Source organism: Sabethes cyaneus, chromosome 1, assembly GCF_943734655.1.
Source record: "Sabethes cyaneus chromosome 1, idSabCyanKW18_F2, whole genome shotgun sequence".
NCBI lineage: Eukaryota > Metazoa > Arthropoda > Insecta > Diptera > Culicidae > Sabethes > Sabethes cyaneus.
In genome coordinates this window covers 128,516,140-128,531,518 of record NC_071353.1, presented here as the reverse complement: position 1 = coordinate 128,531,518, position 15,379 = coordinate 128,516,140, and positions in this window count along the sequence as shown.

Sequence of the window (15,379 nt, the reverse complement as noted above, 5' to 3'; positions counted from 1 at the left end):
CGGGCGTTGTTTGGCTACCAAGATATTGAAAGACGGCTACCTGCTCAACTTGTTGTCCCGCTACTGTAAAGTTGGTGGAATTGTCAGTGTTCACTACCATAGACTTAGTTTTCGCTACATTGACTGTGAGACCTGCTGCCTGGGAGCCCTCGGAGAGGTCGTCTAACTTGCTCTGCATGTCGTTTCGGCGTTGTGCGAGCAAGACAATGTCGTCGGCTAGGTCGAGGTCATTTAGCTGCTCCATCGTTAGAGGATTCCAAGGCAATCCTCGATTTGGTCTACTGTCAATTGCTCCAACTAATATCTCATCCATAACGATGAGAAACAGAAGCGGTGATAAAATGCAGCCCTGTCTCACGCCAGCAGTAACCCTTATGGGGTCGGACAAGACGCCGTCGTGCAAAACCTTGCACGAGAACGCCTCGTACTGAGCCTTGATGAGATGGACTAGCTTATCTGGAACTCCTCTACGCCTAAGTGCGCCCCAGATGTTTTCGTGATTGAGTCGGTCGAACGCCTTTTCGAAGTCAACGAACACCAGCAGAAGAGAGTCCTGGAATTCGTTGATCTGCTCCAATATAATGCGGAGCGTTGTGATATGGTCTACACATGATCGGCCAGCACGGAATCCAGCTTGCTGCCGCCGGAGAGTAGCGTCGATCTTCTCCTGGATCCGGTTGAGGATTACCTTACAGAGTACTTTGAGAGTAATACAGAGCAACGTGATGCCACGCCAGTTACCGCATTCCGTTAGGTCTCCTTTCTTAGGGACTTTGACCAATATGCCCTGCATCCAGTCCACCGGAAAAGTTGCGGTTTCCCAAATATTGCTGAAAAGCTGATGCATCATCTGGGCTGACAAAGATGGGTCAGCTTTGAGCATTTCGGCTGAAATACGATCTATCCCTGGCGCTCTATTGGATTTCATACTCTTGATGGCTGCTACAATTTCATCCAGCGATGGCGCCTCCGAGTTCAGGCGATTTATTCGACGAACTGTAGGCGTCGTACGCTGCTGGTTTTGTTGGTCTCTGACATTTGAAACTCGGAAGAGTTGTTCAAAATGTTCAGTCCATCGCTTAAGCTGTTCTGTACGGTCAGTCAATAGCTGACCAGCTCTGTCCTTTAGCGGCATCTTTGTATTCATCCTGGCACCACTAAGGCGGCGAGAAATATCGTACAACAAACGGATATCACCATTGGCGGCGGCGGTTTCTCCTTGTTCGGCTAGGGAGTTAGTCCAGGCTCTCTTGTCCCGCCTACAAGCACGTTTAACAGCCCTCTCTAGTTCGGCGTATCGTTGACGGGCAGCTGTCTTAGCCGATCTGGTCCGCGCTCGCTCAATGCCGACTTTCGCCTCTCTCCGCTCGTCGATCTTCCTCCAAGTTTCATCCGAAATCCACTCCCTCCGCCCACTGCGCGCTTTGCCGAGGGTTTCATCACTGGTCGTGATGAAGGCGTTCTTGATGCCGGTCCATTGCTCTTCGACGGTTCCACCAGGTGGCAACTCCGAGGCTAGAGATTCAAGTTGTTCAACAAAGGCCCTTTTCACCTCAGGATTCTCCAATCGGCGGACGTCGTAGTGGCACCCAACTTTCTCCTCCCGTCGTTGGACACGTGCGACGCGCAGACGTATCTCAGCGATAACAAGATGATGGTCGGATGCAATGTCAGCGCTGCGTTTGTTGCGTACATCAAGAAGGCTCCTTCTCCATTTCCGGCTGATGCAGATGTGGTCGATTTGGTTTTCTGTTCGGCCGTCGCGGGAAACCCACGTGACTTTATGTACTGGTCTATGGGGGAAGAGCGATCCACCAATGACCATGTCGTTATTACCACAGAGTTCTGTAAACAGCTCCCCGTTTTCGCTCATCTCTCCTAGGCCATGGCGTCCCATGACGCGTTCAAGGTCCGCGTTGTTTGAGCCAATCTTCGCGTTGAAGTCGCCCATGTGAATTTGGATGTCCCCCTTCGGGATTTTCTCAACCACGCTGTTCAGCTGGCTGTAAAAGCTCTCTTTCTCCTGCAGGTCGGCAGCATCTGTTGGCGCATAGCACTGGATTGCCGTAAGGTTCCTAACCCGTGTTCTAAATCTGGCAACGATTATTCGCTCATTTATTGGTTCCCACTTCATCAGGGCCGCACGTGCCCCTGGGCTCAGTAGGAATCCAACTCCTCTTTCTCGAGTAGCATTTTCACCTCGTATGCCAGAGTAGAGCAAGACTTGCCCGGATGATGTCCTGTGTTCGCCAGTACCCGGCCAGCGGACCTCGCTCAGCCCCAGGATTTCAAGCTTCAGGCGGCTAGTTTCCCTTGCAAGTTGAGCCAGCTTGCCCTGCTGGGCAAGGGTCAGTATATTCCATGTTCCGATTCGTGTCCGTGTTTTCATGCTAAAGGTCGTTGCCAATAATCCGGAGAGATTTCTTCTTTCATTTTCATTAACTTTTTGTGTGTTCTGGTACAGTAGGCTGTTAACCTAAGGTCCTTATCCCGCTGATGGGGCTGCCATCTTAATGTGGGCGGGAGCCACTGTGCCCCCTTTCCTGTTAGCATACGACAACCGAAGTTGCGTACCCCAGCCGGCACCTCGTGGAGGTAGGAATAGGAGTTAATGAACAGAGGTTATGGAATGCACATGTTCACCCTTTGCCAGCCATCGATATAGCAGATCGATAAATTGAATTACAAGTTTTAGGAAATTATAACAGCGCTGGAAGCACTGTTTACGAGGCGAAAGCGTGCTCTGCCAATACAGATGCATTTTTAAGGCGCAAAACAATACATGCTTCGAATGGTAGCCATTTATCCAGCCATCTTTGAGCCACTTTCGGTTTCCCCTTAACATTCCATCGCTTAGTACCGTCTACCGTGTCGAGAAATCGTACCGCAAACAATTTCACCAAAGACACTCGCCAATCTTCTATACCAAGAGCAGTATTTCGGTATTGGTGCACAAACTACCGGTAATACACCGGTACCGGGAAAATTTGTCTGACAGTTAAGGTGAAGGTCGTCAGAGTCCAGTTGCATTTTTTTACTGATTTCAGTACTTTCACGACGAGAACAGAGTTGCTAGTAGTAGGTTATAATCTGTTATGAAAAATTATGAAACGTAGAATCGCGTATCTATTTTTGCTGTTGAACGAGATCCGACAGTAATTCTATCACATAAAATACTGTTTACGATGAATTTTATTATCAGTGAATTTTATAAGTATGTTTTCGACACTCTATGACCGTTAATTTAATAGCTAAAATTGTTGGTCTACTTCATGCTTAACGTAAATATGGCATCACCCCACATTACACACCCGTTACCTGGGTAACGTACAACAACAGCGTTCGCGGATTCGGAATTGCAATCGAAACGAAGTAAAGTTTTTCACATCAATTAAAGTGAACAGTTTGGGCAAAATCATTATAATATCTTACCAAATAACTGTTCGGGTGGTAAATTAAAGTTTTCTGTGTCTCAAGTTAAGTTTCGCGAGTGATGTGACGATTGGAACGGCCGAAAAAAATTAATGAAAAATCGACGGCGAAAAAGTGAAAATATAGTGATGAATTTTAATTGGGCAGAAATCTCAGTATTTAGTGTAATTTATGCCCCAAAAAGTAATAGAACCTATAGAATGCAATGTTTAGTGCTTCGAGTTGCAAGATCTTATTATGGCTAGCAGGTTAGTTGAACTAATTTTATTTTTTGTGATGGTTTCCCGTGTCTATGGGAGCATGTTGGTACACTGAAGAAGGGAAGGGAAGGGTGATATTCAGTGCCATACTGATTACCATAAATGGACTCTGACGACCTTGGCGTTAAAGCAAATATATTAATATTGACAATATAGTTCACGCTTCTATAATCCTGAAAACACGACATAAATGGTTACCAATGTACACCGTAAATTCGACACGTCTATCAGAAACAACTTAACTGACTGTATAGAGTTTAGCCATTGATGCGCTATACAGCGCATTACCTGCGACGTAGTTGCGACACACAGGACAAGAATAAAACCGAATGTCGCACGTCGATTATTACGGTTTTCAACTGCAACAGCAATAACGGTACTGTATATTAACATACACAATATTCTGTTATTTTATGCTATTTAAACAAATTTGAATATATGTCCCACTTACCCCGTTGAATGAGGCAAGTGGGACCTGTTGCCATGGTTTTGTAAATTCTCCTTAGATTCATTTCATGTAAATCGACAGGCCTTTTTTGTAATTAAACCTTCGAAGTGATACCACTCTGTGTAGATTACACAGTCGAATAAACCCTAACTATGCATTTTTAGGTCCCACTTGCCACGGGTTACCTGATATAAACGTATCTATTTATATAAGAGCATTATCTGTAGCCAAAACCAGGTCTCTGACAGGACGTCATAAGAGGCTTATCGATAGTTAAAAACAGGCCCCGACGTCATGTTTTGGAAGCAATGAGTTCTATTCTCAGCCACCTCACTGATCGACTACTGGACTGCTCGATTGCTCAACTGAACTGCTCGACTGGACTGCTTGACTGAACAGTTTGATATCACTGCTCGACTCAGCTGTTCGACTTAAACACTCGATCTGACTTCTCGACTCAACTGCTTGACTTAACTGTTCGATTCGACGGTTCGACTCAACTGATCGATTCACAACTGCTAGACTGGACTACTTGACTCAACTGCTGGACTAAACTTCTCGACTCAACTGCTTGACTCAACTACTCAATTGGACTATTTGAATCAGCTGCTCGACTTAACTGCCCAACTCGTTTGCTCGTTTCAACTGCTCGACCTGACAGCTAGATTCAACTGACGACTGGACAGCTAGATTCAACTGACGACTGGACAGCTTGATTTATCTGCTCGACTAGACTGCTCGACTTAACTTTTCGACTTAGCCACTCGACCTCAATTGCTTGACTTAACTGTTCGATTCGACTGTACGACTCAATTACTCGATTCAACTACTCGTCTGGACTACTAGACTAAACTGATCAATTCTGCCGCTCGACTCGACTCGACAGCTCGATTGAACCACTTGACCCGACTACTCGACTAGACTGCTTGACGCAACAATTTGATTCGACTACTCGACTCAACTGCTTGACCCAACTGCTCGATTCAACTACTCGACTGGACTACTCGATTCAACTGCTCGACTAGACTGCTCGACTCAAATGCTCGATTAAACTGTACGACTGGACTACTTGATGCTCGACTGGACTGCTCGATTCAACTGATCGACTTAGCTTCTCGACTCGGCTGCTCGACCGAATTGCTCGACTCAACTGCTTGATTGAACAGCTTGATTCAACTGCTCGACTAGACTGCTCTATTTGACAGCTCGACTCGGCTGCTCAACCCAACTGCTCGACCCAGCTGCTTAACTCGACTGCTGGACTCGACTGCTCGACTCGCCTGCTCAACTAGATTGCTTGTCGCGATATTATGTGGTCGGTGTTAAATCAAACCGGATGGTAAATGGTGGAATCATGCGCTCCAGAACCACCATGAGGTTTCACAGCCTCTTATTCAGCAACTGCTTTCTCTTCCTCCTCGTGGTACCATCCGGGATACGTTCCTTAGTGGAAATCGGACAACCAGTGGAAACTAGGGTCGTATGCAGACAGAGATGTGGGCATGCATGCGAAGGCTGAAGTGTAAACTCTCCGCCTGCAGGACGGTTCTCTTGACTCCCAGGAACCAAAGCAGAGGGTCCAAAGCCCCTAAAGGAGATGGTTGTAATAGCTGTTATCCATGGCTATTATGTAAAAACTTGAATGGATAAACCCCTAATCCAAGGTGTGACGCGACCCGTGCCGAGGGATGAATGGTGGAGGGGGGGTCTACAAATTCTCTCGCCGCAACGGAGCCTGTGGAGTACCAGGGCGCCCTCCACAGCAATTTGCCCTTGCTGCATCAAGCCGGTCACTGATGGAGTGGACGATTTCTTACCGTGCAAGCTCTCTCTGCCGAAAAACAAAGAAACGAATGAGGTGGAGAGGAGAGTAGGGGAGGAACAGGACTTGAACGATGCGCTAGCTGAGGTTCAGTCCTGATCCTCGTCTATCCTCAACACGCCGACTCGTTGTGAGTCGACAAACGAAGATGTGGCTCCAACTCTCTACTCACGGGTCGAGATTCACTCTGCCTAAGCTCTGACTGTGTGCTGGAGGGTGGGCTGAAACAAAAGGAGAGCCAAACAGTTATGGCCAGTAGGATAGCTGTACAATCGCTCGAACAATCTAAAATTATAAAAAAAAAGTTGCTGAGTCTCAATAAAAGAGATCTCAGCAAGCTTACCGGTCTTGCGACAGGATATTGTCCTAGTAAATATCATCTTCGGAATCTCAGTTTCATACAAGATGATATTTCACCTCGAACGCTTGCTCTGCAATCGTGGAGCACAAATAGTACGCAGACTGCAGTATCTCAAAAAGGGGAGATTTGGTTGGCGTCGCCGATCAGGGTACTAGGTTCAAAAACCTAGTCATCCCTGATTGGCACATGTCTCGCTCCAGCTACCAGCCTGTCACTTCCTCAATAAGTGATAGGTAAGCTTGAAGCGTATAGTATAATAATAAAACGGGGCATACCACAATAGTTCAAAGTAAAGCACTTAAGCTTCGTATACTAAACCGTTCAAAACGTGTTAAACCAGAAAATTTCAATCAAGAATCGATTGTTTTTTTTTGCAAGATTATAGTCACTTTAACAGCTTGGGTCATTCGTGACTTCTGCGGGGTTGGGATTTGAACCCGGGTCCTCGGCGTGCGAGGCGTGAATGCTAACCACTACGCCGGGACTGACCCCTAAGGATCGATTGTATTTATTGTATGTCTGTATGTATATATGCATGTGTCTAGGTTTGTATGATGTGTGTACAATTTGCAATTTTGCAATTGGCATTGAAATACAGGAAAAGTGACGAAACGTTTCCACTTGCTGTTACTCGCAATCGGACTATTATACAAAAAAAAGCAATTTGTTTAATCCACAATGGATCATTAGAAAAGCTGAAAATTTTCACAGATGGCTCCAGTATAGACATGTTCTGTCAAACATGCTGAACGAAGGTCTGTGCATGACTGTCAAACTGCATTTCAACCTGATTGGTCCACCCAAAAAAGCCGATTCAGATTACCCGTTAACAACAACGGAACGGTGTCGGTGTAATCTTTATCAGCCTTAAAGTTTACTCTAAATATCGCACGTGGCGCTCTAGTGTCCATCTAGCGGTAAGCACGAGCAAAACCCAAGCAACAATGTGAGTTTTATTGTACTTTTATGGCGGTTTTCATGGCCAATTTTGGTCTTAAATGGCATCATCAGAGTGCAATAAAACCCAAATTGATCCTAAAATAAATCCATTACTCGCGTTGTTATATGTTGTACAACGGCTGTCGAACGTGAACTTTATCTCGGTAGGGTTTATTTCTAATTCCCGTCGTAGTAAGTAAAGCCATTCTAATTTTCCTCATTTGTTGGATGGATTTAATGAATACTCCAAAAGTTCTTGTACTGATTTGACTAAAACACACTTACCCTCCGATCCGGGAACTTTGAAATTACTGAATAGCGATTATTAAAGCATGTTATTGAAATTACGCCACTGACTTTATTTCTTAAGTTCGGTGTACCGTTTTAAAATCTGTCCATCAAAATTTTTCATCGTCCGTACTAAAAATCACAACAATGTTTACGAAGCTAACGCGCATGTATTTGTGTAGGACGGCATGACAAATGTTATTCTACAAAATTTCTGCATGTCAGGCAAGTTTTCCTAGCTGTAGAATAACGACAATGCCTTGCGTGAGTTATTTTCATTTATGAATGACGGAAATTAAAACGATTAGTAGACATTTTCTTCTTCGTCGCACAAAAAAACGTAGGAAATTTGGCTGGTAGGACTTCTTTAATGATAAAAAGCATTTAAATAGATCTCAGCTCACTTTGATTGATCGCGTATGATAGATAACAAACTAAAATATTAGGGAATAACTCGTTTTGCATTGTGTGTCATAAAAATGCTGATATTTTTAATAATTTGTGTTGGATAGGACGGAAATAGGCAATTACTACGAAGCTACAACATACCCTATATCTTGGGATTCTGGCAATAAAAAAAATGTCTGTTTTCAGCAAAGTTGATCCGCAGACCAGTTCAATCACCATTTAATTTTCGCAATTTCTTGTGAATAACTGTTAAATAACGATGTTGATAACTAATCATTAAAAATATAGTCAGCTTAAATAAATGATCGTGCGGAATTGAAAAAAAATTATTGTTGCAGGATAAAGGCCAGGTCACACCGCTAGGTGGATTTATTAGGGTTTTTCCTTAATTGTTCGTCTTACCCGCATTTTACTCAGTTTCATTTTCCTTTTTGCTTTGAGACGCTCAACCAAAATAACAATCACCAAGGAGGAATCACAATCTACCTTAATTTGTAAGAATGGAATGTACGGACAGAGAACGTCTCTTTGAGTCTTTGCTTAACATACAGAATAGGTACCTCATACGTGTCAGCCGGAATTCATAATGGATGACATAAAATTTTAAAATGAAGATGGGACACGTACTCTAGCGTATCACAGTTTGGCCTCGTCCCAGTGCTTTTTCATCATCATTTATTATCATTTATCATCGTGTGATGGGCTTCGAGATAAGTACCTGTTTAAAATGAACGCGCAAGAATTTATTGTCAACATTGTTTAAAGTGTCCTACTCAGAAGTAAACTGAATTTCAACTAAATATTGTCAGGAAATTTCGAGTATCCGATGCAACTTTGCAAAGATGAAAAATAATTATAGCGCGTACTGTTTGACAGCTTCCGGTCAATTATGTTTAAGTACTATGTTTGTTTTCGTATTGATTTAATTATTAATAGAATCAGCAATTAAGCAATTTCGTTTTTTACATGCAATATTTTTTTTTGTTTCCTTTTTTGGTAAAAAATAGAAAAGGTTGCTTTTTGTATTTCAACGGTAAATACGCAAGCCATTTTTTATGAACAAGTTGAAGTTTTTGGTATTTTATTTATTCTACAATAAATACTAAACCGTTATTATTCAATTTCTTCGAACAATTAGCTCTTTGTGTACCCAAGGAACAATTTTGTTTTATTGCAGCTTATCAGACGCTTGTTCCATTGGCTTTAGCTATACAATAGTTAAATAAACTACTCTTAAACAAAAATGTTTGTTGGGTAGTATTTTCAAATACAAGCATGCGTACGAATTTATTATTAGTTTTATACAAAACAAACAAGTTCAAAGTCGTCGAAAAAGCCTACGTGCTATATTCCGTTTTCGAAACTTGTTATTTCTATCCAGCAGACTTCTAGCCAATTGTTAGAGTACAGGACAATTGCGGGGAAAATGCTACGATCCTATTGACTCTTTCTTATAAGTTCCCCGAGCCCAAATTCGAACATATGACGTAGCATTGGGCGATACTGCGAGAAGCATCGATATTCGAATATCGATACAAATTTTTTAAAAGTATCGATCCGGCTGAAATATCGGGCGGCAAGTATCGATACCAGTAGTATCGATATCGGTATCGATACACTGACAGGGTGTACGCAACCACAACGAAAACCATACTTTTGTTTATTATTTAGCTTAATTTTCATCCGTTTTTTCAGCAAATCCGTTTTCTTAAGTCGGTAAACCGACTTTTTGCCAGATTGACCGGTCACCAGCTTTGCAAGTGAAAAACCGGCCGGGCCGGTCAGAAATCGAGCACTCAGCAACCTTACAGACAAAAATGCTAGAAATGGAACCTATGAATAAAAGCGAGGTGACCATATCGGTCGAACTAAAAAATCAGAACATTTTCTGCCCAAACATGCGGATGAAGATTTAGATTCGACAAACCAATTAATTTAACCCCCTTCCACCTCTGTTTACGCTACAAAAGGTACAAGCCATACAAAACTGGACAATAATGATGACCGTGAGAATGTACCTCTACAATCATACAGATAACTAAATTAAATACTTTGCTCTACAAATTGTAACACCAACAGGTAACAATGCTCCTAATGGCCCTTAACACCTAATACAGTAAACATCGAAACATTGAAATAACTGTAGAGCGTAACACTTGCTGAGACAGATGAAAGTCAAACACTGCTGAAATTTGGTTGAATGCATGTTGCAGACCAGTGATGGCGCTATCAGCAAGAGAGACAAGAAAAAAAAATGCTACGTTGTAGCGACCCGGGGTGGATTGTGCTATATCAAGAACTCCCAAGTCAGTTTCATCCTGGTGCCAATGGTGCATTCGTACAACATGCTAGCCGTGTACGTGTACGATGGGAATCTTTCAAAGTAGTGCCTGCAGCTCGTGGTTTATATGCCTGGACCGCTCTCTGCTTCCAGTTACCAACACCTTGCGTTCAAATACGGCAAATGCACTTATATTTTGCGTACGGTTTATGCTCCTTGATCGAAATCACTTACGAAGGCAAATGTAGACCTGACATAGCTAGAATGTGTCGTTGAATCTGCTTACTCGTATTATTGACGGCGGTTGCCAGAGATCCCTACTTTATGAATTCATCAACCCCTTCCAGTTCATCTCCGTCAAAAGTCACTCCATGCAGGGTTTCTTCACTTAACAACGCGGTTGCGGCCTCATTGACGGCCTAGCGTATCCAACCACATCCATTTTTGAGTGGCAAGACAGCTAGCTCCATTGAGGAAAGCAAAGCTTCACTCAGCAAGTGCGCGTAGTTCTCAGCAACTTGCGAGTTGTCTAAATGATCGCATTTGAAGATTATTTTAAAATCGGAGCTGGAATTGCACTTGAAATTTTACTTAAAATTGAACTTGAAATAGAAACTGAAATTTAACTTAGAATTAAGCATGGCATTATGCTAAAAATTGAACTTTAAATTGAACTGGAAGTAAGACTTTAAATTGTCCTTAAAATTAAACTAAAAGTGGAACTTGAATTTGGACTTCAAATTACACTTAAAATTGGACGCGAAGTTAAACTTAAGTTTGGACTAATTCAGACTAGAATATATAAATAGGACTTGAAATTACACATGAAATAGGACTTAATGAGACATGAAATTGAACTTGAAATTTTACTTGAAACTAACCTGAATTGGATGTAAAATTATACTAGAAATTTTACTTACAACTTCGCCAGAAATTGGAGTTAAATCGGACTTAAAAAGGAACTTCGAATTGGACTTGAAATAGGATTTGAAATTTAATTTAATTTTTACATCGCCCAAGAAATCCGACTTGAAATTGGATTTCAAATTGAAATTAAAGTTTTATTTAAAATTTGATTTAAGACTGGAACTAGGAATGCATCTATTTTTGCAGCGTTAGTACATTTATCGATAAAAATAGCCGCCGTACTTTTAATTAGGTACACCTCATATTTTAATTTCTACGAGTTCGAGGTGGTAAACTAGTTTATATACTTCGGGTCGTTGATGACGTCGGATAACAACTGCAGCAGAGAAACACACCTCACCATTCTTGCCGGAAGTCGTGCTTACTACGGATTCAAAAGGACCATAAAATTTGACCAACTTCAACCCTGTATCAAATGTACCATGTACAAAGCGCAAATAAGACCGATAGTCTACGGGCACGAAATGTGGACAATGCTCGACGGAAACTTGAAAGCGCTGCAACGGCCATGGCAACGTTTGGACGTTGTGTGCTTAGAATCATCTTTGGTGGTGTATGTGAGTACGGTGTATGTGAGTACGGTGTATGGAGAAAAAACATAAACCACAAGCTGGCGCAGCTTTTCGGCGAACCCAGTATTCAGAAAGTTGCTGAGGCTGTACCCTTCCTTGGGCGAGACATGCCGGAAAACAATCCCGTAAAAATGATGTTTGCCTCGAATTCGATTGGTTCCAGGCGCAGAGGTACGCAGCGTGCTCGACGGTTAGACCAAATGGACTCCATTTAATGGAGCAAGTCCTGGAAAGTGTGGGACATTCGAGAAATTGGAGACGGGCAGCCATGGACCGTGTTTGTTGGCGGAACATTGTTATGCAGGTGAAATCCTAATGGACATCGCATTAGGATAAGCAAGGTTATTAATTAGGATAAGTATTTTAGTTTCTCTAGCTTTTACTATATAAAGGTATCGATACAAATATCGGCGTTTTAGCATCGATACTGGCCGGTATCGGGACGCTCAGTATCGATCCAAAATATCGATGTATCGGCCCAAAAGTATCGATTTTTTCGATACAGATACAGTATCGCCCAATGCTACCTTCGTACCTCGAGGACAACTGGGAGGACATATAATAATAATCTGCTTGCCTATTTGCTCGCTTTAACCTTCAATTATCAGCCTCCATTCGTTATCTTAGTTAAGCAGTAGATTACAAAATCACTAGCAATTCACTGTAATTAAATAACGTACATGGCGAACGCAATTAATAATTATATTAAACACTATCCTGTTACCACAAAGCTAACATAAGATGTAATTATCTTCCCCCGCAGAACGATTCCCTGCGGGAGATATCATGATGGCTTCAAAAGCGCACTGTAGTAGGGTTCTGTATGGTTTGAAAAGCGGTGCCCACCATCATGGGGGTTCACTATTTGATTTAGGCTTTCGAGATTCATTTGTAATTCTATAGAGCTCTTCGTGTAGGCTCACCACGTAGTATGAATACAAGCACACATTGTGCAAACTTTATTAATCAGATATTCAACTATTTTTTTTGCGAAAGGATTTTCGATCTCTTTGAATGAATAACAATGCTTGATAAATCATTTACCGATAAATGTACATCGCTTTGTTTTAAAACCATTCAGAGACTTTACATAAATTTTTTGCGTTTTAATAAAAAAAATTCGTGGAGGCCCATATGAATCGTCTACATTCAGGCAGAGCTGCCATAAATACAGATATTTGTGCACGCATAAATTTGGGAGTCTAGTACTTTAAGTACTTTAAAATCCAGGAACATTAGTAGAGCCCGAAATCACAGTAACTGCAATAATTGATGGGTCCCAAATTTATGCATGCACACATTTCTGTATTTGTGGCTCTGCATTCAGGACAATAATACAGTAGAGATTTCTATAACGCGGATTTGTAGAACGCGGATTTCTATAGCGCGGGTACCATGATATTTCTATAACGCGGTTTTCCGCGTATAACAAATACACGTAGCATATGGATATTGAGTTAATTGGGGCTAAACTCGAATTTTGAGCGTTTTTGAACAGATATGACCATGGTGTCTTTTAAGAAGTTGTAGGGCATATAACAGTTGACTCTCTAAGTGATATACGGAAACCACAAAGTTACGGGTTGGCCTGCTGGAGATTCCGGAATATCCGTTGAAATTATCTTATTGGTAAAGTTGATTAAAATTGGTAAAATATTTTTGAAGTAACTAAAGTAGGGTAATTGATACGAATTAAAAACAAAGTAATAAATAAGCGACCTTAGAAAGCCATAAGGTGGTCCTCCGAAAAATTCAGAACATATCGTGAATATTTCGAGTGTAATTTGACTACACTAGAAGTATATTTCGACTATTTGTGACTCAATTTGGCCATTGGATGGTTTACCGGGAAAAAATTCAAAGCTTACCTGAAATTGGTCACTGGAAATGCAAATTTTTTTAATTTGTAACAGATCAAAATGAAATGGAATATCAGCAATCCTCAACTAAATAGGCCGCTCACGACACGACACGACTCGACATAGCCGCCAAAACGTTCACTGGAAAATTAGGATTTGCCGTCAAAGTGAACAATAAGTGAAAATTCATGTTGAAGTCCGCGCTACAATTTGAAAAAGGTTTGTTACAAAATGTTCGCTGACAAATAAACGAGGTTATTTCGCCAGTTTGTTGAAATTTCGAATTTTGCTAGTGTAATTTGATAGATGTGGTAACTGAACTTCCGGTAACATTTACTATACTTACAAATCTAATAGCAAATATATCAACTTTTGTATAAACTCTTCACCAAGTATTGTGCATTTCTGGGAAAATTTTAACAGAAATCTAACCATCGTAGTTAGCCATGGCCATTCCGAAATCCGCGTTGACGGTATCTAATATTTTTATGGATTTTGCCTGAGAAAAAGTGAGAGAGAAGTGTTATTGCTTTTGTTTTCACCTTTTCCTGCACAAATTCAGAATGGGGCTTCTTGTAAGAGCGAACAGGCTACGAAAACTTTGTTGCTTTCGTCAACGCGATGAATTTATATTCCCATTTCATATTGTTCAATTCGAGGTTGGATAAACATAATTCCGAACTCAAAGAACAATTTCGCTCGTTGACCACTTTTACGGATGTTCCGTATTTGTCGGAGAATCGCATGTTGGCTTTGGAATAGCACGTATTATTTACTTTTCTTATATTACGCCAAATAATAAGCCATAGGAACTTTAAAAAGAATTTTGAAGCTATGAGAAGACTTCACAGAAATGAAAATTTACCGGATGTTCCGGAAGCTCTGGAAGACCAAGAGGCGATTTTTTCTGTCTCACCAAGCATCTGTAAGATGGAAAAATATATACTTGACATCTTTCCCAAAGGAACCATGGTCGTGTTGATTCGAAATTTTGTAAAATTCAGGTATAGCCCCAATTAACTCAATTTCCATATGCTACGTGTACTTGTATAACGCGCTTCTTATAACGCGGTCCCAATTACCCGCGTTATACAAATATCGACTGTATATGGATTGGGTGAATAATGGATAATGGATTGGTGCTTATTTCGTTGCTATGGGGTCACCCAAGGTAACATAACATGGCATCCAGCTTCGCTAATTCTTCGAGTAGCTTTAAATTTTTTTTGAATCATTATCCAAATTTAACTTTATTTTTAAGTATGTTTACATCCCAAGCTGGTACACTCAAATTGACAAAAGCAGCTGCGAAAAACTTCCTGAATGAATGAATAATTTTACACAGCAAATCCCTACTCAAAAAAAAACACTTAATCTGTTCTAAACTTAGTAAAATCTCGCAAACGCTACGAAAGCAGCAGCAGCAAAGTAAACATTATCATTCAAAATACTTCACTTACCACGCGGAAAACAGATTGGCCATTCGTGCGTGCGACAGCAGGAAGCAAAAGAAAAACAAAAACACCATCCAACTTCGCCTGTAACCCCAAACTTTTCCTTTCGACTGATAGCAAAGGTCGACCGAGAAAAATGTTTCCCACGTGAGTGACAAATTAACTACACGCAGGTGCGCTTCCTTTGTCAAAATTTTCCCAATTAGGACACCGGCATTCTAGCTCGTCTCATTTCATCACAAGCTAAAGGACGTACATGGGCTTGTGACTGTTTGACACCCAAGCATTATCCGTGGCCTTCAACTGGCTGCGCCGGATTCATCATCAG